This window comes from Colossoma macropomum, unplaced genomic scaffold, assembly GCF_904425465.1.
Source record: "Colossoma macropomum unplaced genomic scaffold, Colossoma_macropomum, whole genome shotgun sequence".
NCBI lineage: Eukaryota > Metazoa > Chordata > Actinopteri > Characiformes > Serrasalmidae > Colossoma > Colossoma macropomum.
This window is the reverse complement of record NW_023494789.1, coordinates 32,494,916-32,520,587: the sequence shown is the minus strand read 5'-3', so window position 1 is coordinate 32,520,587 and position 25,672 is coordinate 32,494,916. Positions and strand designations below refer to the sequence as shown.

The window sequence follows — 25,672 nt, the reverse complement described above, 5'->3', positions numbered from 1 at the left end:
ATAAAATGATAGGTCTAGATGCCCCTGACAAACAGAGCAGTAACACCTACTGCAGTACTCTGCACTTACATTTGGAGTTCATCATACAGTTGCCAGGCCCCAAATGAACTGTCAGTTCCCTGTTGAAAGAGAAACACAATGATTTATTAGCCTCTGAAATAGAAAACTTTAAATGACTGCATCAGCCTTAAACAGTTCCATTCAAACCATCAGTCTGCTGTATTACACTACAAGTGACTGGGTGGCTGGTTTATTGAAATTTGACTAAAGAGGTTTAGTGAATAGTTAACATTTGTTAAAGTGACGGATCAGCCAATTTACACAATTTATACTTACCCCAATGTAGCCCATCAGCAAAGACATTTGGTGTTCGAAATTTTCTTCCTTAGTTTAGCTATGAGGCTAATGTAGCTAACAGGTAATGGAGGTTCACAGCCACAAGGTTGGCATTATGCAAAATGTATGTCTAAATCATCACACGCTCATCTCAAACCAGGTTGAGTTGGTAATATTGTTTCTGAAATACTGCTGTCTATGAATTTTTGTGACCACTTTTTATAGATAACAGTACATTATACAGGGTTAGAAACCAATAAGCAAATCTGTTTGAGTGTGTGATGTTTAGGCATGCAGGTTGTATGATGATCCTAGCTCCAGTACAGAACTACAATACAAACCCTGGACACCAAACATGTCTTAATCGATCATATTTGGAGCAGAAATTGTGCACATTTTTAAACCTGACTGTTTTAAAAGTCAGAAAGAAGAAACTTTCAAAATGTTCGTTTATTTGCTTACATTTCATTACATTACATGTTTTTCACACTTTTCATTTAAAAATGACATTGTGAATCCCTTCTTTAGAAACGCTGGCTCTGTATCACAGCATACAAACTTTCTAGTCACACTCTGTCTTTAAACAAACTAGTTTGGATATCTTGAGGAATCTTCAGGAAATGTTCTTTTGGGAATCCATACAGAAATCTGATATATGGCCATATAACATAGATGATCAGGCATGTAATTCAAAATATATGTACATTTATGTTATGTACATTTAAATCACTGCTGTCAGAACAAAACCTTATATCTCCAAAAAATTTCCAGGACAAGGAAATACATTCTTAACTTTTAATGAAAGTAAGTTGATAAATAGTTTTTCCAAGTAATTTAGGACCATTTATGTTGGTTTGTTCATAATGAAATTTTGACACATCCTAGAAGGCACTGACCTTTTCAAATTATGTCAAAAAATGAAAAATGGAGATGCAAGGTTTTATCCCGACAGCAACTATATAAATATTAAACACTGGACATATATGCATAATATATGACACATATTTATGTGTCTGTTAGTTGAACACATATTTGCATTATACATAGATCACATATGTACTGTCTGTCTGATACAAACACTGAAAGATTTTTTAAAGCAAAAATCAAAATGAAATACACCAGCAACATACCTGCAATAAAAACCTTATATTGTGTAACATGCTTATTATAATAATATTATTATGATATATGTTCATATATGTTGATATATGACTGAAATATGTCCCATATTTGAAAATAGCCAATTTCAAATAAGTTGGAATATATATATCACAGGTATGTCCCTATGTGATTAATTTAAGTCGGATATAAGAGAAATCCATATATGCTAATATATGTCATATATTTGGAATCCATATATTGGCATGCATAAGATTTCCATATTGGAATCTTTAGGATGAACTGTATAAACACCTCTCTACCAGTGCAACATGTGGCCACAGGAACTAGCACAGTGGTTTAAGATTATAAGGCTCCCTTGTTGTCCTTAAAGGGACACTCCAGTCCAAATGAAAAATTTAACCATTGCTACATCTGTTTTAAACATTCCTATTCACCTCCTACAGTGGTTAAACAATCCTCTTGAGAGTGAGATGTACTACTTTAAAGAAATCACCTTCTGATGTTGTATTTTGAAGATGGAAGGAAAAACTACACCTGCTTAGAGGTGGAAACATGAGGGCAGACAGAAATTTTTATTTTTTATTTTTTTATTTTTTTTGATAGCTGGCTAATGCAGAAGAGAGCCAGATGGCTATTGTTACTGCTAGAAAACCAGAAATCACGTCTGTATTAGCCTCCACATTTGTGGTCAACATCCCCACTAACTGTATGATACATTTGCGTAATGCATACTGGATACTGTAGTGAGAAAACATTGATGGACAAAAATACAGAAAGGACTCAAAATCAGTTCTGTCAAACTGCTGAGACTGAGGGATGCAATACTGTGCTACAGAATATTACACAAGAAGACAAATAACATATTAAAGGCTTGTTTTAGGCCAGAATGTGTCTTTACATTTAGACATTTTGTTAAAATTAGCACTGACAGGTACAACAGCGCACAAACACTGGACACGACATTCTGTGAGTTTGTGACTGAATGTCAAGGTTTAAAACTACTGAACCAAAGGTGGACCATCACGCCAATGAAGTATTTTCTGTATCTACATATTTCAAAGCAAGTTGTCTGTTTCAAATAGTATTTCCACCAATTCCATAATATGTTTGTAATAATTGCCACTATTTTTTCATTCCTGTGAGGCCTAGGACTAGCATTGTTTAGTGACACAGTCAACACGATCCATAAACATGTCTTGTTTCCATGGGGCTGGTTTGAAGATTTAAATATGCGCAACAAGGCCACAATGCGACTGCTCCAAAATGGCGTCTGTCAGTGTCCCAGTTTCATCACGCTGTTACCAACAAGAACACAAACAAAAGATCCTTCTCAGCTCAGCCCTGAATTTTCAAACAAGGACTATTAACTCGTCTTCATACATATTTAACACTATACCTTTAAAGTTTCACCAGGGACTTGTCAAAGCAAAGCAGCTGAATGTGTGCATGAGCGTGTGAGTGTTTGTGTGAATCTACAGGGGGCATTCTGTGTGTTTGTTGTAGATTAGGTGGTCTCTATACAACGAAGTTCTGAAAAAAAATCTGTATTCTAAAACCAGCGACATTTTTATTCATAGTGACATTGCCAAAAATACAATGAAAAATGGAAATCATATATATTCAGTGAGCTCACTAGGGGAATGCATTGTTCATGGAAGGAGCAACAGAAACACAATGGCAGAATAAAGCACATTCAAATGTATGTATGGAGATGTGGAGACGCAGGAAGGACAGATTATTGTTGAATGCTTAGAACTGATTATAAAACACACTAAAATAACATCTCACTAGACACTAGAATACTGTTGCAACCATAATAAAATCCGATATGGAAAAAAATACATATTCCAAATGTATACATTCTTGCAATGTATGAAAATAGCCAAAAAAATGTGTTGAATATATTTAAAAAAAACACATTTCTTTGTATTTGTTATTATATTTTTTTCAATTGTGTGTTGTTTTAACAAAGGTTACAAATATAAGTAAATTTACATGAATTGAATGAACTGTACTGACTTCTGTGTTTTGCTTGGTACATATGTGGTAAGACAGCGCTCACATAAAATGTGTTTCAAATAAACAAGATATCAAATCATAACTGCGTTTTCACAGTGTATCAATATCTACAACACTTGCCTTTGCCATGTTAAAGGTTCATTTGCTAATACTTCCAAACAGTAAAGTGCATTTTGGCTATTTCCATACATTTTCATTTCATTCCATTTAATTTATTTTTGTATGGTACATTTCCATATGGAATATTTCCCTCTACATTTTAAGGTAAATATATTTTAATGTATATTTGGTTAATATAGCAATATGTTCGGAAATACATTTTAGTGTTCGGAATGCATTTCGGCATGGACTGCAATGTATTTCAAATGCATTTCAAATATATAAAATGTATGTCCATATATTTTTTTACATATGGGACCTCATTCCTTCTAAAAGGCAACTGCAGAGACAAACTGTAGGCCAAAAGTATGTGGACGCCTCCATCACACCTATATGAGCTTGTTAGACACCCCATTCCAAATCTCTGGGCATTAATACTGAATTGGAAACTATAACATTCCCCCTCCACCCAACCTTACTGTTGGCACTAAGCATTCTGGTGGGTAGCGTTCTCCTGGCACCTGCCAAACCCAGATTTATCCATCAGAAAAATAAATAACTTTAACATAATGGCCGTTTTGACTGGAAATAAAATAAATGAAATGGTGGTGTCTGCCTTTTACACAGTACAGTATGTTAATGTAACAAGGTTTTATTCTGGGCAATACTGGTCCATTCATTATGAAGTGTCCCCACAGTGTTAAAGGCAGCTAGTGTTTTTCAAATGGAAAGAAAAAATAAAAAACAAAAAAATTGAATTACGAGGTTTTGATATGACAGCGAGGATATTTAATGTAATGTAATCTAATGTTTCTGAGCATGTGTGTGCGTAGTCCTGCGTGTTTGTGTGCGTGCGCAGGCGCCTACTGTAATAACTGATCATATAAATCATCCCGCAAACTTAATTAGGCCATTGATTCAAAAATAATAAGGAGGCCATAATGAGCAGAATAAATGAATCAGGCAGACAGTGGTGACAGGCCATAGAGATTGCTTCCTATTCACCACAGCCAGGATAAGTAATCCAATTTTAGAGTCGGGGCCATGTGCTTCCAATCAAGTGCTAAGTGGACTCACACATACACACCACACACACTCTCTCTCTCACACACACACACACACACACACACACACACACACACACACACACTCACACACACACACACACACACACAGAGATGTGAGCTTCAGTCAGCCTCAGAACAGAGCAGAATCCCATTCTCTCTCGGCAGTGGCTTTGTCAGCAGTGGGTGAGTTTGAAAGGAACAGCGATTAGTTAGCAAAATTAAGCAATCCACTTCATTTCTCTTATTACTCTCTTAATGTGAACACATTAAATGTCACTCCATTTTCTGCTCGCGTTTACTTCATAATGACGCAGAGTGAAGCACGTCTTAAAGGGCAATGCAGGAAAGTGAAAGATGGTAAAAAATAGTGACAGACGTAGAGAGAGATCCTGGGGGCATGGACACAAGGTAAAGCATGTTTCTGTTGGTAGTGCTTTTCTAGTAAGATTATACAAGCTGTCTATGAAGCTAAAGCAACATATAGGATATATACCAATTAGCCATTTCATTAAAAACACCTCCTTGTTCTTCATTCATTGCCCATTTTATTACTTACACTTACCACAGGTGCTCTTTGTAGTTCTACAATTACAGACTGTAGTGCATCTGTTTTCCATACCTTGTTAGCCCTCTTTTACCCTGTTCTTAAATGGTCATGCCCACCACAGAGCAGGTACTATTTGGGTGGTGGATCATTTTCAGCACTGCAGTAACACTGACATGGTGGTGGTGTGTTAGCGTGTGTTACGTTGGTACGAGTGGATCAGACACAGCAGTGCTGCTGGAGTTTTTAAACACTGTGTCCACTCACTGTCCACTCTATTAGACACACCTACCTTGTTGGTCCACCTTGTAGATGCAAAGTCAGAGAGGATAGCTCATCTGTTGCTGCACAGTTTGTGTTGGTCATCCTCCAGTCCCTCATCAGTGGTCACAGGACGCTGTTGGCTGGATATTTTTGGTTGGTGGACTAGTCTCAGTCCAGCAGTGATACTGAGGTGTTTAAAAACTCCAGCAGCACTGCTGTATCGGATCCATCTACCAGCACAAAAAACACTAACACAACACCACCATATCAGTGTCACTGCAGTGCTGAGAATCAACCGCCACCCAAATAATTCCTGCTCTAGAAGTCCTGACCATTGAAGAACAGGTTAAAAGGAGGCTAACAAAGTATGCAGAAAAACAGATCTAAAGTCTGTTATTGTAGAACTACAAATTGCACCTGTGTGGCAAGTGGAGCTGATAAAATGGACAATGAGTGAAGAAACAAGGAGGTGGTTTTAATGTTATAGCTGATCAGTGTATAACCACTCTTAAAAATGAGGTTCTTCAAGGATTCCTTAATAAAGGCAGTGGTTTTAATTTAACTATGATAACTCAGAAAAATCTGATGCACAAATGGTTCTATGCATGGTTAAACTGTTTTTCTGTATGATGAAAAAATACGTTGTTCATGGTTCTTTAAAGAACCTTTTTAAAAAAATGGTCTTGTGTAGCACCAAAAAGTGTTCCACTATAGTTACAACACATAGAATGCTACTATATAGAACTCCTTTTGCTAAGAGCAAGGATATATTAAAGCATGTTTGGATATTAGGTTGAGTCATCATCCTTGGTTTCATTAAGCTCACATCTCCCCCATCCCCCCAACAAACACACAGACATACACCAAATACACCCAGAGAATTTTGTGCTCATTTGCTTAATGTTACTAAGCTCACAACAAAGTAATACAGTAATGAATGATGAAATATCTGAAAAAACTGCACCAGTGATTCCTGCCATCAGAACCCAGTTTACTAATGAAACATCCAACATTCATTTATATTAGGACCTGAATAATGATATTGGCTGAACTCACAGTTTTACTCGTACCGGTGAAAATATTGTCAATAATGCACTAGTAAGAACCATTTCAAACATAAATGGGTCTCTGTGTTCTCATTTCAAGAACCCTTTTAAAAAATGGTTCTGTAAAACACTACAAATGGTTCCACTATTGTCATGAGTGAAACAATCTTTTTTCAGAACTATATATTTAATAAAAAATACTTTTTGCTAAGAGTAAAGGGCAAAACCTTTAATCAGTTGTGCCACTGGGGAACCCAATATGAGTGACCCCCTGTTTAACCCCTTAAATGGCCAGGGCCCACCAGCAAGCCTAAAGTTTTATTACACACTTCTAAAATCTGAGAATAGCTCAGCCAGTTTGACTTGAAGTCCCTGTAGTGACTGAATAATAAGCCTTAGCATGTAATAAGCCTGGGATTTTAAGGGTTTAACTATATGACCACAAAACAGGCTAAAGTGGTAAATATGAACAAAAAGCATTATGATGGTTAAAACAACAAAACATGTAAAATCTAAATTTAGCATAAGAATAACATCACAACACAAAAAATCAGTCTCAATGTTGGATGACAAATGACACTCCAGTTCCATTGCTCTAGAAATCAGTGATGGGGAACTTTACACCCCCCCGGCCGATTCTTGGCACTGGGCATGGCAACCTTAGGTTCATGTGCAGCTGCTCGAAGGAGCCCCATTCTATTGGTCTGCCCCTTCTATGGAGATTACCTTGTACCTACACTCATTGCTCATTTTATCAGGGACACCCAGCATATAGATGCTTCTTGTAGGTATATAATTGGGCTACAGATGGGCTATTGTCCATAATCATAAACCTATAAAGTGCACTTATATGGTAAGCATTTCATATGAGCATGAAGTACCAAATTCACTGGTAACTAGATTCCAACCTGTATACCCCAGTGGAGACCATCTTTGTGGACTTCTGCAAGTAAGACATATGTTGCGTTTGACTTAATTGGGAAGTGTGAGCTCAGAATTATGTAATTTTCAAACTATAGACACAAAGTGTGAAACAAACATGGACAAGTCTGTGAAAGTGAGTAAAGTTAGCAACATGCTAGCCAACTAATGATAATGAAATGAGTAATAATGTTTATTATGTATTTACCTACTCAAAACAGCAAACCTTTTGGTCAGTGCTATGTATTTAAGTAACTACTGTGTCTGTGTGTTGCTGCAAAGCAAATCTCGATTCCATTGAATGCAAGATGAATGCGAGTGTGGTTCTAGCAAGTGAAAATGCTGCCATCCAAACTCTGGTGCGCATAAAATAATTGGACTGAGACCCCATGAGCTGGTTGGTCTCAGTTCGCATCAAAACAAACTCTGGTTCTTTTGAAGTATTAAGTTTTACAGCTTATTGCTCTAATATCACAAGACAGATAAAACAAGATATAAATAAAACCACTGAGCACAGACAGAACAAAGAACTGCATGATTTAGAAAGTTTGTGGACGTTATTGGAGTTATTGTATGTTATAAACTCAAACCCAATCAGTTGTAACTTTTAACCTGTATGACTTTTGTTTAGCTTCTGGTTTGATGCCAAATATGTTTGCCAAGCAAACCAGACATAAAATGCAACAATGTATCATTTTCTGCTTTGGTCTGGACCAAAAAGGGAACTGAACTATAAGCATAAACGCCCCTTTATATTCAATAATCAAAACATTATCACCACATGTATCTGACTTTCAATATGAGCTATTAGCTAATGCTAAAGCCCATGGCAGCATAAAATTTTAATGATAGGCAATTTTGATAAAGCAGCATAACGAATTAATGCAAGTCAGTTCTCACAGAGCACCACAACATGCTAACACAAGTCAGCATTTCCCTTGACTGATTCCTATTTGTCAGACATCTTTAACCCTTTAAACCCTAAGGTCTAGACTCACCTTCCTCACTTGCATAACTAATACATAAGCTAATATATGTATTAGCTTTATAATGAATAATTTATAGTTGTTACTCATTAATAAGCCTGGAGTTTAAGAGGTCAAAACCGATTCCTGTTTTCTCATTTCACTTGTACCAGTTTAGGAGAACACGCTGAACCACAGGCAGCTGTGACTGGATCAGAGTCAGAACAAAGATGAAAGGGCATCATGGGTAGGGTACCCAGGGACATTGTGGCACAGGGCTGGGTGATTATGCACGCTAGATACTTCCTGAAGTCCATTGAGAGACTCATACTGGATTAGATAACAGGGCAGCAGTGTGAAAGCTGGCATAGACCCAGCTGTGTGTGTGTGTGTGTGTATATGTGTGTGTGTTTGTGTGTGTGTGTGTATATGTGTGTGTGTTTGTGTGTGTGTGTGTATGTGTGTGTGTTTGTGTGTGTGTCTGTGTGTGCGTGTGTTTGTGTGTGTGTGTGTGTGTGTGTGTGTGTGTGTATGTGTGTCTGTGTGTGTGTATGACAGGGAATATGTTGTCCCTAAGGTCCCATCCTTCCTGGCTATAGGCAATAGCCAAGCATGCACTGAGTGCTTTGTTATGAACAATCTTCAGTCTGTGTTCTTTGAAATAAACACACGTGGCCTTTATATACGTTACACATTATTACTCATGTTTACTTTCATTCACCTGCTCTTTCACCTCATTGTACGGCAGTTTGATTTACAGTGCATTTACAGCCTCAAACAAGACCAAATCAGACTAGAATATCTTAGTGAAGAGGTCGAGAGTATAAAAGCAATATTAATGGACCAAAGGACTCCACGGGCACTTGATGTATAAAAGGCAGGGAACCACAATGTACACATACACAAATATTTTCCCTACAAGCATCTTATAATCTAAACAGACAGACAGGAGTGCTTGAGGAGTGCTCTTTTTCATCTTCCACTGCTGTACCACTCATTAGCTACATTCTTTGTGAAAAACACTGTACCGCTTCAAAAGTTTGTTAATGTAGACTATAAAAATAAAAAGTCAATTGAAAATGTTAGAAATGTTTTTACATTTTATGTATATACATATAAATTTCGTGTCATTTGACAGATTTTCCTCACATGCCTGACGTTCAGAAAAGACAACAGACTTTCGAAAAAAACCAAGTCCTCAATATGTGCTCAAACAATTCTACATGGCAGAGAAACGTGACATCTTGCATAATCCTGCCAATGGAAAATAAACGCAATAATAAAATGAAAAATGCAATAAAATAAACGATCCTTATCAGCAGCTTTTGGGAAGGTCAGGGAATCCAAAGGTACACAAAATGTAACATACTTTATACTGAAGATGAAAAGATGTTTTATTTTGATCAATAAACCAAAACGTATGTGACATCGTTTTTGTAGGAAATTACATCATTATGTGAAACATTTTTATCGCTAAATCTGAGTTTGCTGGAAAGAAACTGCCAAGAAGCAAATTTTTTAAACATATTTTCATTTTATCCCATGCAGTTTGTGCAAAAAGCCACTAACAGTTACAATAATGTGGACAAGGGAAATAATTAGAGCTATAGAGCTACTGTAAATGTGTTGAATCGCAGCTTACAGGCACAGCCCAAATAACCCAAGCTCAAAAAGACACAATTCCACCATTCAAATGTGGATTTAATTTACGTTTTCTTTCAGTCTTCTTTAGTGATGGGGCTGGTACAACTTTAACAATGTACTGGTATAAAACCCAGTTGGGACTGATTTTCTGACACCATAGTGGAGAGCTTCACCATTTTTATCACAGTTCATATTTTATTTGTAAGTTGTTGTGTATATTGTTCTGTTTGCAGGATTTCATGTTACTGTAGTTATAATCTGAACAATAAACAGTCGTAGTGCTGGTAATAATTTTCATATTATTTTAAACTGTACCTGACTGTAGATGAACAGAGGGTAATTCAATTAATCTAACACCAGTGGTGAGATTTTAATGTGAATTAGAACTTTATGAACATTTGCAATATTTTAACAATACTGTGATAATGCCAAAAACTGTCATACATTTTTGTAACTTATTTTATAATTTTTAAAAGATTTAATTCAGATGTAGCATCTAGACACCATGCCAAAACTGACTGTAATGGTAAATTGCTCAGCATAGATAAATGTATGAATCTTGAATGGGGTGCAGGAAAAAAAGAGACGGTTTCAGTCCTTGCACTGAACTAGTTCATCTCCTTCTCTTGTGTGACAGTTTTAGGCTGCGGTGTCCTGCAGCTTCCACAATAGACCTGGTTAAAAACACATACACTCATGCTAACACCACTTCCACCCAGAGGGTTAGTCTTCTGTTTGACTTCAAAGGAGAGGGAGGTGCAGAAAAGTGCCTCAGAAGTATGGTCAGGCTTAAAAATGTGCCTGTGTTGGCAACACACAGCAGTTGTACAAGGTGAGTGCATTGATGCTTCAGAGGTTTCTCAGTAGAGGGGCATTTCACATAAAGACATTTTGTGGTGAGTGTTTGTGCCATTGTGTGTTTCATGAAGGTGTTTACTCTGACCAACAAAATGACTCTGACATCCAGGAAAGGTCTTTTCTCTGTGGACCACAGCTGGGCAGCGATGTGAGAATTGATTTCTATCCATGCTCCATTCACAGTTGTGTTCATTTGTAGCTAATGTTAAGAGGTCGGACAAGCTTTGAAGAACCCAAGGAGAAGTTGTAGCAGTCTTTGTTTGCATAGCATAGCAGGCAACAGTATCTAATCATTCTTTTAATGCTGGTAACATTTTCTGATAAGAAGATTTAGGCCTTTAAAATATGCTACCTATACATTTCAGTGCTGGTAGCATTTTCTGATAAGGTGATTTAGGCTATCAAATATCCTCCTTACAGTTTTATGTAGGGAGTTTTATGTATCTATAAATATGCGCTACGGTAGGGCATTTCAACAATGTATGACAATTTGTCAGAACACCAGCCGTTAGCCTACGAGACTGAGTTTAGCACATGCTTGGGTATAAAGCGGTTTTGATCACTCCCACGTTCACCGATGAGCTCACCAACAAAGTTTCTTCAGCTTTTAAGACGATGGTTAAAAAGACTCTTTTCCTGCTCTCCACCACTCTCTGCTGTTCAGAGCCAGATCACGGTTCCCAGACAACTTCGTATAAAATAGTTTAACATTACCTTGTAGTATTTCAATTATTTTATTAAAAAGCTAAATAAATATACAGGGTGTCCCAAAAAAATTGACATCATTTCGTAGTCTAATAACAGCCAATTCTCCCTCAAATGATCTCAGATTTGAACAAAATGTGTAAAAACTAACCTAAGTTTTTAATTTTTTTTTTTCAGGTTGAAGAATGGCGTCCACTAGAAATGAAAAGGTATTTTGTGTGTTAGAATATGCTCGAACACAGTCAAACAAGAGTGTGCAGCGTGCATTTTCGAGAAAATTCAATAAAAATGCACCGACTGGAAAGCAGATTTGGACATGGCACAAAAAATTCAAAGAGGAAGGCTGTCTGTGCAGGGCAAAGGGATCTGGATGACCACCAGTATTGGAAGATATTACATTTGTGAAGCTTTGTGAAATCGGTTATAAAATCTACATGCCTCCAAATTTCTTGTTCGAATTTTGATAAATAAATCTTGTTCAACATGAAGCCTACTTAATTTTGTTTGCCTAGGACATGTAGTTATTCAGATATTCTCATCTCAAATGATGTCAATTTTTTGGGACACCCTGTACAATCTGTGCAATAGTGCAAAAATTTAAGCCAACAATAAGAATAAAAAAAAAAAATTCAGCTCAGTTTTTAAAAATAAAACATCTGTTCTTATAATTGAGCTAGAAAATATTTGATAGGTGCAGCTGTTGTTACTATATTACACTGAGTTCCAGTTTAAAATGCTATGCTGGGCTGTGTTGACCAGATAGGCTGAAAATGACAACAACTAAAATGCCCCCATGTTAGCGTTAGCTCAAGCTAGTTTCTCATTATGTTGAATGAGTTTTTGTCAATGTCCTAGAAAGCTTGTCCAACCAAGAAATAGCTAAAGCACATTTGTGGGCGGAGGATGGATCGGTCAGCTGGTGTCTTGTATTTAGCATGTGTGTTACAGCAGTACTGTACACTTCTTGTTTTTTGAAAGTTTGTATCTTCTGCAGACACCCACTGGGAAAGGAGCCTTTGGTCTCCACAGTAGTAAAAAGTAAATAAATATGTTTAGATAAAGTAAAACAAAACAGTCTCTGCTGGCAGAACACTACCCTCCAGAATGAACACCTGGCACACTAAAACACCTTTATTTATTTGAGTCATAATTTGTTAAACATGGACTTAATTATAAACAAGCTATGCCTTTAGGCTGATGTTTACATGCCTAACTACAACAGATGGCTTCTTTAAAACCATGAACAATTTTGTAGCGGCAGTACTTTGGAGATGGCAGATTTCTGCCACACTTAACTCACTGCTTCATCACTCTATTGATCCATTATTGACATTCTGCCAACATATAATCCATCTCAGCTATAGATTAGCTGTGTTTTCACTAAAGTGACAAACATATTTAAAACACTGAAGGTTGCTGCTGCCATTCATTGATACGTTCAGGTTAATATTATTATACATTTTGTAGAGAGAGAGCAAGAGAGAGAGGGAGAGAGAGGGAGAGAGAGAGAGAGAGAGAGAGAGAGAGAGAGACCACACTCACGGAAAAGGACTTTTCCTCATGTGAATTTGTTTTCTCTGATGATGAAAGGAGGATGATATAAAGATGTTCAATCAAACTGATTAGGTTCATAATAGCAGGGATAAAACTTCACAGTTCTGGGTTAAGCTCTGTAAAAATGCTGGAGAATAAAACAAGGACAAGGCCAACAGGCCAAATAAAATTCCTGTCCTATAGCGCCACCTTCCATACATCACTGAATTTATCTACAATGTGAAAAACAACATAATGTGAATCAGAGGGAGGATCAGGAGTTCATTTAACACAGGCCCACTGCCATGTATATGTAGACATTCCTTCAAGGAAAATTCCACTTTGGAATGTGTTTTCCCTAAATTATCCACAGATGCAAAAGTCTGAACAGTCAAATTGTTGATTTTGTAAGTGAAAATAAGTTAACACATCCTCTACATGGAACAAATATGACATTTTCTGCAAATTTCAGTATGCAATTTCTATTTATTTGCTACATTTAACATACTGGGACAAAAACATACAGCATAAAATGTGCCATAACTTAAACATAAATTCTCTCCACTCTCTATGTATAAATGTATATTATATTTATACTTCAACTATCTATGTTTTTTTTTACCACTCTACTGTCCTTAATGGTACATATTGCAACTGTCAATTGTCAGTTAATTTCTTGCACTTTATATGTAAACAATACTGTATTTTGCACTTCTGGTTAGATGCTAACTGCATTTCATTAGCTTTATACTTGTACTCTGCACAATGACAATAAAGTTGAATCTAAACTAATCTAAGAAATGTGCAGAAGTGTTCTCCTTAGAGGCTGTGCAACTTATTTAATTTCATTTGACCAGGGGCACCTGAACTTTTGCATAGGACTTTATAAGTTGAACTTTTAATTCAGAACAATCTTTTTTAAGTGCATGCTTCTGAATAAAGATAAAGCACATAAATCACTTTCCACAGGGCACAGAAGTGCGCTGACTTTAGTGTTTAAGCACAAAAACAGTTCAGTGATGTTGCATCCTCACATTATTGTGTGAATAATTCATGATTTTTATGGATCCACTGAAAACATTTAGTAAATCCCTATTTTTCGCTTGGCTTGGTAGCTACTATTCTAGCTGTACTATTTTCAGTTACTTCTGTTCCTTTGTGTGAGAGAAAAGAGGCTGGAGTTCATGAGCCCAAAGGCAAAGAAGAGAGATGACATGCAGAACTGCACCACTACTCACAGTGTAATGTTAAAAACAAGAGAGCAGCAGAAAAATAGTCCTGGTTTTAGTCCTGTTTTACAGAAATTTCCATTCTTTTTGTCTTAAGATCTGACAGGTTGAGATATGATTTTTCACAAATCCGTATTACAGAAGCAAATCTTATGTTAATTTAGGAATCTTATCTTACAGCATCTTATCTTAAGTCAGGAAATCTTAACTTACTTGAACAAAATCGACAATCAACAGTCATGTCTGTTATCTAGCAACCAACCATACGCGCACAGCTGAATGGTAAGCACATAATCAAAATAATCAAGTTAGTTAGCCAGACAGCTAACAGTAGCTACGTTACTGATGTACAAAAGGTCAAACAAAACTAAAGCATGATAAACTGTGAGTTTCAAATGTTATGACAGCACTTTGTGCTGTTTATCAGAGCATCCACAGTTTTGGTTTCAGTTTCCTAAACACTTTAGCCAACCGCGCTAAAGTTATTCCTCCCAATAAACTGACACACATTCAGCTCTGTCTGCTCATTATTCACGACCGTCACTGTAATATTTTATTTGACGAGTTTTTATCAACATTGACAAATAAAGGTAATAAGAGGGGAAGGTAGAAACAAGACACCTCTGAGGTTTATCCTAAAGTTAGGACAGTATTTAGTAAATTTAGTCTAGTTAGGATGTTTCTGTGATACAGTTTTCTTATCTGGAGGTAATGGATTAGAACTGTTGTTCTGTAATAGCTTCTGTCCTAAATTCAGTCCTAACTGAAGTTGACGTTTCTGTAATACAGCCTCAGGTCTCATCATAAGATAGAAGTATCAGCACAACTATGTGTCACTGTATTAGCAGTACATTAGAGTTTCTAAAAGCAATATTAGAGTCTCTTTCTATTCCAGTGGGAACCTATGGTAAGTTAACTAATTGCTAGTTTGTAAACAGCATGGTGGCAAGACAGGATAATGCTCTGGAGTTTTTCATTTGTGAGAGATTTCATTTGTAAGTCTTATTTTAGAATCCTGCTTTTTTATTAACTGGATTTGTTTTAAATGGCCCAGCTTAAATGATTAGTGTATATTCTACTTTTTGCTTCAAGCTACGTCGTAATGTAACACCCTCTCCCACACCCCCTTCTGTGCTCCAGCGCTCAGCTTCTGGCCTACTGATCACCGGCTCCAGCCCTGACCCGCCTCCTCATCACACACACCTGCTTTCAGGCTGGAATTCATTAGGAATGGTGTATTTACACTCAGCCAAGTTCAGTCTTATTTGTGTGGTCTCTTGCTTTGTTACTGAGTTTCAGATTTGTTTTCTGAGTCTCTGTCATCTTCAGTTTTTAGCCAAACCAGTATTGCCCTATTTGTTGTTTTCTTGACCATCTCTGTTTTTTGACTGTAATTTGGGGCAGCAGGGAAACCCCAGGGCTTTCTAGGCCTGATGATTTGTGTGAAATAAAAATGTCTCTAGCTTTTAGTTCATTTTTGTTTACTATAATCATCATGCTTAGTGTAAGTAACTCTCATAAATTTCATTTATTGTAAAGTTTTGGTTGGAAACAAAAAAATGTTGTGAATCAGTATTAGCTTAGTGCTAACACACTATTTAAATATCATAGTGGCGCTAGCAGAAATGAGTATTATTGTAGACGTGTATTTTTCCTCACAGAATTTTGCCCAAACTGAAGGCCGAGCTCATGGTTCACCACTGCGATTGGGAATATTAAACTTGTTCACCTAGTGCTTGCATCCTATTTATCTTAAACTTAACAAGGTCCTATAATACAGTCAACCTTTTTTATTGCATTCATAAACAGTATTTATAAGTATCAGTAAAATAAGCCTTGCTTATATAATTTATGACATCTTTAAAGGAAGAGAGTTTAGTTTGAAGGAGAGGAAGAAAGAGAAACAGAGAGAGAGAGAGAGAGAGGGAAAGTTGGAGAGGAGGCTGTCAGTCTCAGTATCTAAGTTCTTAAAGTGAATGAGAATAAGGCAATTTAGCACTATATCTGTAACACAGAAATTACTGTTACTGAATTGTTATTGATGTTACTAAAGACCTGCTCTCAGGCTCTGTAATTGTTTTTGCAGAAATTTCAGGTAATTGGAAAATTGACCTGACACACTGCTGTTTGTTTGAGTGTATTGCTTTGGAGAGTATTAATATTTCACTATTAAACAAAGCACACACCTTCTGCCATGCTGTTAGCATCTTACAGTGCCAACATCATACTGACTTGCAGCAACAGCTAAAAGGAAGCAGAATCATATTTTTTTGTATTACATTTTGCTGTTTTATTAAGGTTCTGTCAAGATCACAGCCACAGCAAAGGTAAACAGCAAAAAATTATATATATACTACCAGCATCACTTGTCAGATTAATAATAATGTGGCGTCGAGCAGAAGAAGAGTCATGAAAGGCTGTAATATCTGCTTGAAAAATGCTTTTTTATTTTAGAGCAAGGGAGAAAAGCCACTTGAATAGCAACTGAAATTAGAGGCAGGTCACTCCTAGCCCACTCCTTCTCCTAACAAGGACCAAACCAAACCCACACTAACTAACCCCCAGCCCAACATAGTAAAGCACAACAGACAGTTACACACACACACCCTAAACCAAAGAACAACAACATTAAAAACACTAAATAACAACATAAACAGTCCGTTTAGCAGGGGGTTGGGCTACAGCTCAGACTATCTACACCATGCCCCAAAAGTCCCTCTCTCTGAACAGAATTTAATTTCACCAAAAGGTATTTTAAGATGTTTTATTCAACATTTCAAAATGTTTTTTGGTAGGAGAACATCAAAAGGTTATTAAAACATTTATTAAATTATATATAATATACTGTTATTATCTATGTATAGTCATTTCTTGATATGTTGTCTGCCTCTAGATTTGATCATCACTTTTCAAATACAAGGCATTCTGGATAATAATCTTATTATAACTTCATTCTCAATGTTATACAGCTTTGTCAGGCATTATGGAATCATGTACAGCTCTGTTCATCACATGCACAATGCGTCGCATAATGATGGACGTAAACGCCCATGCCATGTATTTTAATCGGGGCTATTTTGGGTAATTTGGGTAAATTACACAGATCCTTTATCCTGTATGAACTGGCCTGTCGAATCACACACAAATTACTTTACTGGACTTCCTCTGTAAAACTAATCCAGCTCAAGCAGAGCTATAGACTGACATTGCTTTACAAGAAATCTGTGCTTAGCTCTCTTATAGCAAACATGGTCATCATTATGAAAGTGAAAGATACAGATATCATGCCATATCAATGGAGAGACTGAGGTTTTGATGTGTGCCTGCCTCTAGAATCAGCAACTATGCTATACTGTTAGACAGTGCATCCATCATCCTAGCTGTTCAGTATCTTATTACGTTGTCTTTTATGTAGCATTTGTCATTTATACTACATCTCCCAGACACCTCCGCTCTTCCCATCCCTTTAAAAAAGCCAGCTCATTTATTGTTCACTAGATGCCTGAGCTAGCACGTCACTCTCACTAGCAGGCCTTGTTCCGCATGTAAAAGCAATTATTGTCGCCTGGCTATGACAAAAAACACCAGCATGTCGCTGCTAATTTTCAATTATCATAGCAGGGAAGCAGCCATTATGAGAAGTAAGCCACATTTATGACAATTATTATAGCCTCCACTGCAGTGCAGCGCTGGCGGCTAGATCACCACAAACTGTTGGCGCCGCTCACACATTACGGTTACTCACATCCACAGGAGACATAAATACCCATAATTCAATAACTCACTTTGCATTACAGCAACTCTGGGCTTATAGTTCCCAGCACTAGGAAAATTGGCAAAGATCTCTGTTCCAAATATAGTTAATTCCATTTGTAACATTATGAACATAACAATGAATGTAAATGTGTGAGTTCTTTTTTATTATTTATTGATCTATGTCTGCCGGCTCTCGTACAAAGACATACTTCATTTTCCCCACTCTGGACTACAGATTGTTAGAGGCAGATTAACAGTGTCAATCCTTTCAACAGACTTGCTCACATGTGTGCACCCACTAAATGATGAGGATGAATGGTTCATGTGGTTAAAAAGGAAAAAGAGAAAGAAAAAGAAGAAACAATTACACCTGAAAACAATGTAGACTGCATGCCAGACAACTTTTATGTGTCTGGGAAGACAGATAGCTGTTAATGATGCTACAGGGGACTTGAATTTAGAGGAAGGAAGATGGATGTGTACAATCTATCTATTGTGCACAGCCCAGGACTTTCCCAACCTGCAGACCAGAGCCATTTTAAAGAAGACTCAGGTACCTGCCCTGCAGAACATCTTCAGCTTTAACGGTCTAACAGATGGTGAATTCTAAGACATAAGGTAACAACTATAATATATACTGTTATGATACAACATACGGTTTTTAAACCGTATGATTGAATGTCATCGATTACAACAATATTCAATAATGTATGCAGTAACTGGTTGGCCAAACTAAAATTCTTCTGCTGTTTTTATTGTCTATATTCCACATCTGTCTAACAAAATAATTCAATTTCATGATGCATTGAATTGCTTCCAAGACAGTCATTACTGAATCAAATTACCACAAGGTCAGAAATTTACCAGGCTTCGTAATTCCTCACCTTCAAATCACACACCCGCACACACACACACACACACACACACATGCCCAGACCAGTTACTGCACACTCAGGGGAGCAGCGCTACATTACACCAGCACAAGCCCTGACCAGCCTGGCCAGCTAACACCAAACACTTCCTGAAGAACAATTCTCAGCAGACATACAGTACTGTGTTAAAGTCAGAGACATTCTTTTCATTCATGTTATTTTCAATCAAAGCGACCATTAAGTACAAGTTATTCACTTTTAGGGGGAACCTTGAGTCCCTTCAGAGAAGGCCAAACTATTTCTGGGAACTAAAAAAATGTATCTGTAATAGGGGTGCGGGAAAAACTCGATTCTTATATGCATCGCGATGCGGACGTGAACGATTCTGAATCGATTCATAAATGTCAAAAATCGATTTTCTAAATATTTAATTTATAACGTAATGTTGACGGAACGCAAAAGGTGGAACTGGAAGTGAGTAAGCGCAGCGCCCGGACAGTCTGTGGCGGCACATAACAAAAACACTACTGGAGGAGCGAGAAATCCGACCGGCTCCCTCTGCATTAAAGCCAGGTTAGGTCAGGAGTCACAACACAAATGATAAGAAGAGCCATTTTGTCCTTTCAACGAAGTCAAACCACCTTGGGAGCCACAACATTTAATGTCCAGTATGTGTTAATGTCGTAGTGTGGGCTAAAAATATAAACGAGAGCGCAGATTTACTTCGCTCTGCTTTAAGCTTCAGCTACAGCCGCTTTCCTTCCATCTCCGCCAGAAAACTTTTCTTCAAAACTAGAAGAGTTTCTTGTAAAATGTCTCAGCGTCCGGCTGTTTTACGAGGCTGAAGTCGCTTCTCATTCACCAGCTTCTCGTTCTAATTTTTCCGTTCCACCTTAAATTCTGCCTTAGGCGCCAAATGTAACTGCTGCACCATTTAAGGTAGAACGGGAAAATTCGAAAGAGAACCGAGTTCATTTTCACAACTATTTAGAGAAAGACAGTCTCTCATTGCAGATTTAACCAACCGCGCTGCTTATAAATGCGAATAAGTCCTCCAAATGTTTGGCTCTGTTTCTTCGTTCGCTACTGGCGAGGCCAGACTTCAGGGCTATGTGACCTGCTGTCTGTTCTCGGTCATTGAGAACCAGGGCTTTCGCGCTATGCTGCACACTTTGGAGCCGAGATTCAGCGTCCAGTCATAAAAATACCCCCACCCCTAATCTGTAATAACTTAAATAGAATGAGGCTTGTTCTGAAAGTCTGCAAGTGTTACAGTACTACTCTAGTTTCGTTGTTTTTGGAAGTTTTGAATGGAAACAAAAGAGTTAAATTTTCGAAATGTTCAGTGAAGAATGAGAAAAAAACTTCAAGAGACGAAGAGAAGGTCTTAGAAAAGATGAACCATCAGCATAGCTAGAAAGTGACAGAGGAATCAACTGATCATGTTCCAATAGACAGGACCAATTTTGTGAGAAAAAATGTCACTCTAGGCCTTAAGGAGGTCCTAGATACATCACAACTGCCAATACAAGCAGCAGCCCGAATCAATGGTTTGTTAGAAATGGAAAACAGTGGCAGCAGCTCTATACCAGAGCTCACTACTGAAAGAGTCACTGTGAAACTGCTACAAGGTAAAGCCAGCGTGCGAAACTGGGGAGTCCCATATTGGCTGGCTACACCAGTACTGGCTGGCTGCTAACTCACTCACCATAGTGGCGCTCATACTAGCTGCAATGGCAGCAAAACCTTTGGTTTAACAATTCTTCTTTTGGAAATGTGCTTTTCTAGTTGGGTAATGTGTTTTTTCACAAATTAATGGAGATCTTACACATGTGATTAACTCTTTCCACCAAGCTCTTGGAAAATGGCTATGAGGGACCAACTGGATGAACCGATTTGCAACAGCACCACCCTAAGGCAGACCAGTGCTGTATCAATAGCTAGTCAAGAATATCAAAGACAGAGGGTTACTGATTGTGGATGGAGCAGCTAAACAATAAGGTTTCCCTGAATTTGTATTTGTGCATCTATTTTTTCCCTAACAGACAGTATAACATCATAATAAGTTTATTTAATCAGGGACCCCCAGAATTTTGATTTTGAGACATTCAGGGGTTCAAGATGGTATATTTTGCCACATATAATATACACGTGTCTGTGACAAACTTCAGGTAAAACACAGAATGTCTTTTAGGAGCAAGAAATGTCTGTGTTTAATCAAGAAATGTCAAAAAATGTTCAAGCAACTTGGCATTAGTTTAGCGCTATCAAACTGCTAGAATCCTTTAGGGACATTAGCAGGAATTAGTAGTAGCATAAAAGTGGGTCTCTTCCTCATGTTTCAACTGAGTTTTAATATTTATGACAAATTGAAGAACTAGCTCTAACAGTTATGGTTTGGCACTGAAAGCAGAAAACATATATAACAGAAAATCACACAAAACATATTGCTAATATCAAATCTCTCTTGTGCACACTACACCTGCCACCTTAAATCTTCTAACCTTTCAATCCTGAAACCAACAAGTTACAGCTGTGTCCTCCCAATAAAAGTCACTGTCCCCCTTCAAAGAGATACTAACATTCACACAAGCAACAACCCACACACACCTAAGCTGCCCTGCAAATTTCTCTCTCATGTGTGACTAAATGGGATATTTGTGTGGAAAACAGATAATCCACTTAGATAAGTAAAGAGAAAGTCAACAGAAAATAAGTGAAATAAACAGGAGTTTCCAAAAATGTTATAAAATGATGAAAAGATACAGAGGAAATGTGACTCCTAACGACAATGCAAGACCTGGAAGACCACCAAAACTCTCACCATCAGATAAACAGTACTTAAAGATTTCATCTTAGAGAGATAGGAGAAAATAGCTGCACTATAACACAGACACTGGACATCTGAGACGTGGAGTAAGGTTTGATGCGTCTAAAGTCGTAATTGCAACAAACATTTCTAAGACTAAATGCTAAAAAATAACTTTAATAATGGTTGTTCTGGAAATGAAACAAATGAAGGGTGGTCTCTGACTTTTGCACAGCACTGTATACATCCCAGACCTGAGCAGAATAAGCCATATCAGTGCAGAGCTTTATATCCTGCCTTTTTTTCGTCTGTAGAAAAACTGTAACAGTCCTAAATTAATTAGGTGCTAAAGTGAGTATGTTCTAAAGTAATCTTTTGATCACACAAACCCAATGAAACAAATTAGCATAGCTAGGAAACAAAGCGACCGGCCCCTCATACAACATTAAACACTACAACAAATCAGCTGTGTCAATGTTTCATTAATTAGAATTCTTGTTTTTTTTGGCATAAAAACCCTGATTGCTGCCAGCGTTTAATCAGGCAGATTGCCTCTAGACGGTGGCTGCTGAGGACAGCTCCCTTTTCCTTCTGTTTATTGTCTCGTCAATCAATAGTGGAGGAAACGCTTGAAAAAAAGATCTTGTCGGAGTCTAAAGAAAAAAATAAAGCATGATTTGGTGCATAAAATGTTTCAGATTTTAAGTTTTGGTACATAAAACAGTAATACTTTATTTGGAGTGGCTCTGTAGATGATTAATAAATATATCAGTAACATATCAACAACATATCAATGAAGTAGCAGTAGTGAAGCATCTGAAGTAAATGTGGATGTAGATGTGCAGTTGTTACTTCCATTATGCAAAACCTAACCTTACCCAACCTTACCCAAAACCTAACCCTAACCCTGACCCTGGCCCTAATCCTAACCCTAACCTTAACCTCAACCCAAAACCTAATCCTAACCCTCATATGTTTTTGACATGTTACTGAGTCTGTTGAGTGTTTGTTTAATCTAAAAGGACCTCTCAAAATAAAGTGTCACCCATAAAACCACAGAAAAGTGGAGCTCAGGGAAAAAAATCCAAGAAAAATGTATGATATGGGCTGTTTTTCTTGTTTGTCAGCAGTGGCATGTCAATGGTAAAATGTGTAAAGTAAAGCATGGTGAGATGCAGCAAATGGTGGAACCGTATGGCTCAGTGTTAGCACAGTGTGACAACATAAAGCTCAGTGGGCTATAGATCAGCTATCATGGAAGAGGGACACAGGCCGCAAGTCGAATGCATGGTACACAATGCAATTAGCAAATTAGCTGAAACACATCACAGTAGCTGAACGTCCACCAGTAGATGATATAAAGTGACTCAAACTCAATGATAATGGTGCTAAAACATCCACAAACCCTTCCTGCACCACAGACACACGTTTTCTTTACCACAGATGTGAAGCTACAGTGACAGGCTGCAGTAGATTCTGATGATGAGGCGTAATGTGAGGGAGCAATGGCTAGCTGATTTGGGCCGCTGCTCCACTCAGCGGATTACTGACGAGAGCACCTTTTGCCTTTTGAATAGTGCATGAATGGAATTAATGCATTAATCCTGTCCATCCCCAGGCTCTCTGCTGCCCTAGTTTTACCAGAGAGAGAGAGAGAGAGAGAGAGAGAGATGCCTCCCTATTTACCACAGAAATTGCTGTTAAATTATTACTATTTTCACAGAAACCAGAGGGAATCATGGCAAAGACAGCATGTGGGAATTCTGCTGATGTGGAATGAGAGGGCAAATCATATTTAGATACATTAATATGGATTTCTGTATTAGATACAACAGAATAATAGGGCAACAAACACTGATGGTTTATGGGGCACTGAAATTTTCCAACAGATGATAGTAGGGGAGCAGGAGTTTGTTGATTGTATTAACCCCTTAAACTGCAGGCTTATTATGCAGTTATTAATCTTAATACCAGGGGTTAATTTAGGCCAGACCGCAGCAGAGTGTGGCTGCAGCAGTTTTGGTTTATGTGAATGGAAAACAGAGCTAAGCTCCCGGCTAGGCTGTAATTGGATGGAGATGTAAATATTTCATAATACAATATTTGTGAAATCCATTTAACTATTGAATCTGATAAATTGTGCCAAGAGACAAACCCTAGAGTTGTGCTGTAGCTGACCCCATACGCCAGCACCTGCTTCCTCCACATTTAATACTCCATGATAGATAAGACAAATAATTGTCACCACCAAGGTAGCTAAATGAAATGTCTTCATAAAGTTGGCCTATTCCACATTAATGAATTTTTATTAAATGTTTTTTTTATTTGAACAGTAAAAAAAATGTTTACTGTTTGGCCAGCTGGATCCAGATACACTCAAAAGGCAGTCTTTGGACATAGACACAGATCAGACATGAAGCCTCATGAGACATGAAAAAAAGGACGGTATGGTATATTGAATGAGGCCCATTGTTCCTAGGAGAACATTTTCATGATTTTAATATGAAACTTCTGGTGCATTGTTGTGCACTGTGAGACTAAAATACAGGAGTAGTTGTTGTGGAATTACTTAGTTCTGCACAAATACAAGTCACATCCAAACAATTTAGTTTTTTTATTTGTTAAAAATCTGTTTCTTAGCATACCAAAATGCCAATGTATATGAAATTTGACTGACATCTTCTTTTTAGACTCCAGATCTATTAGAAATAGGTGTCACTTTAGCCATCATTTGTGTTCTACTGGCTCCATAATTCCCGTGCTTGGACCCCGATGATCGCTACTTGTGATGTCATTTGTAGACATTCATTTGGCTCTCATAGCAGCTGCGACAGTTGACAGAAATCACTGTGTTCTGCATCAATTTCAGACAAAAAAGAAGCTGGTTGTCTTGGCAGCAAACAATACTAATTTACACAAATTAACCTTTGTCACTCACTATTCGAAAGCTAATAAAGAAAGAAATCAAAATATGCAAAACTGCTCATGAAACTTGGCTTTCTTTTCACGTTTTGGTAATGATATTTTAGTTATGACTGGTCAATGAAAATTAAATACTCCCTCTGTGGGTGACTGCTATCCCAAACTGCTGCTGTGCTGTACTTGTGGGACAGAAGGGATTCTCCCCCAGAGTTCTCTGCTGGCAATAGCCCCCCATTCCTCTTTCACAAAGTAAGAAGGATAAATAGATACAGTAAAATGTTATTATAAGGCCAAGTCTAAACAGCTTCATCAGTATACACCAGTCTTTCAATAAACAAACTTGCAAAACATTTATCCCTTAAGAGAACTGCTATAGTAAAATGCTTTTACAAAGAAAATGAGCTGACACTCTTTCATTCAAACAAAACCATTTTCTCTGATCTTCTCTCTGATTGTGACATATTTTCCTCTAAATTCTGCTGTATCCCAGTGAGAAGTGGGCATCAATGCTCATACTGCATCTTTCCAAGAAACATTTACCCAGCTTTTACCGGCTTCTCTAGCTCTCTCGCTGCAAAGCTCTGCCATTGTGCCTCTCCAGAGAATAGCGAGGTGAGGGCAGGCTGTGGATCTTCCTCGGCTGAAAGCCTCCCTGATCTTCGTTGTGAGCTCTCTGCTTCAGCACAGCCTCGCTGGGGGATTTCCATAATATTGAAAGATGCATTCTGCGGCGCTGCCTCTGAAACTGGCAGTGTAAACACAGCAATTTTATGCGATGTTTCCCCACAGGATATGCTGTGTTTCAATGACCAACAACCTCTGCATCCTGCCCTTTGAGAAAGAAGACTGTGACATCTTATCAGCAGCATAGCCTACATAACAATAGCCGGCTACAAAACATGTACTTCTATTATTGTTATTTCCCTGTGCATGCATATTAGCCCTGATCTTCTGGCATTCT

The 25,672-nt window shown here is 37.7% G+C and overlaps 1 protein-coding gene across 1 annotated transcript in view; it reads right to left on the bottom strand.

Moving 5' to 3' along the window:
* Nucleotides 1–25,305, bottom strand: part of dlgap4b (discs, large (Drosophila) homolog-associated protein 4b) — an 82,924-nt gene extending 57,619 nt beyond the window's left edge. Inside the window, exons 1-2 of the mRNA XM_036571007.1 lie at nucleotides 25,263–25,305; nucleotides 70–119 (exon numbers count right to left, since the gene is read on the bottom strand). The gene's annotated coding sequence lies outside the window, so the exon portion shown is untranslated. The remainder of the gene's footprint in view (nucleotides 1–69; nucleotides 120–25,262) is intronic.
* Between the last annotated feature and the right edge of the window lie 367 nt (nucleotides 25,306–25,672).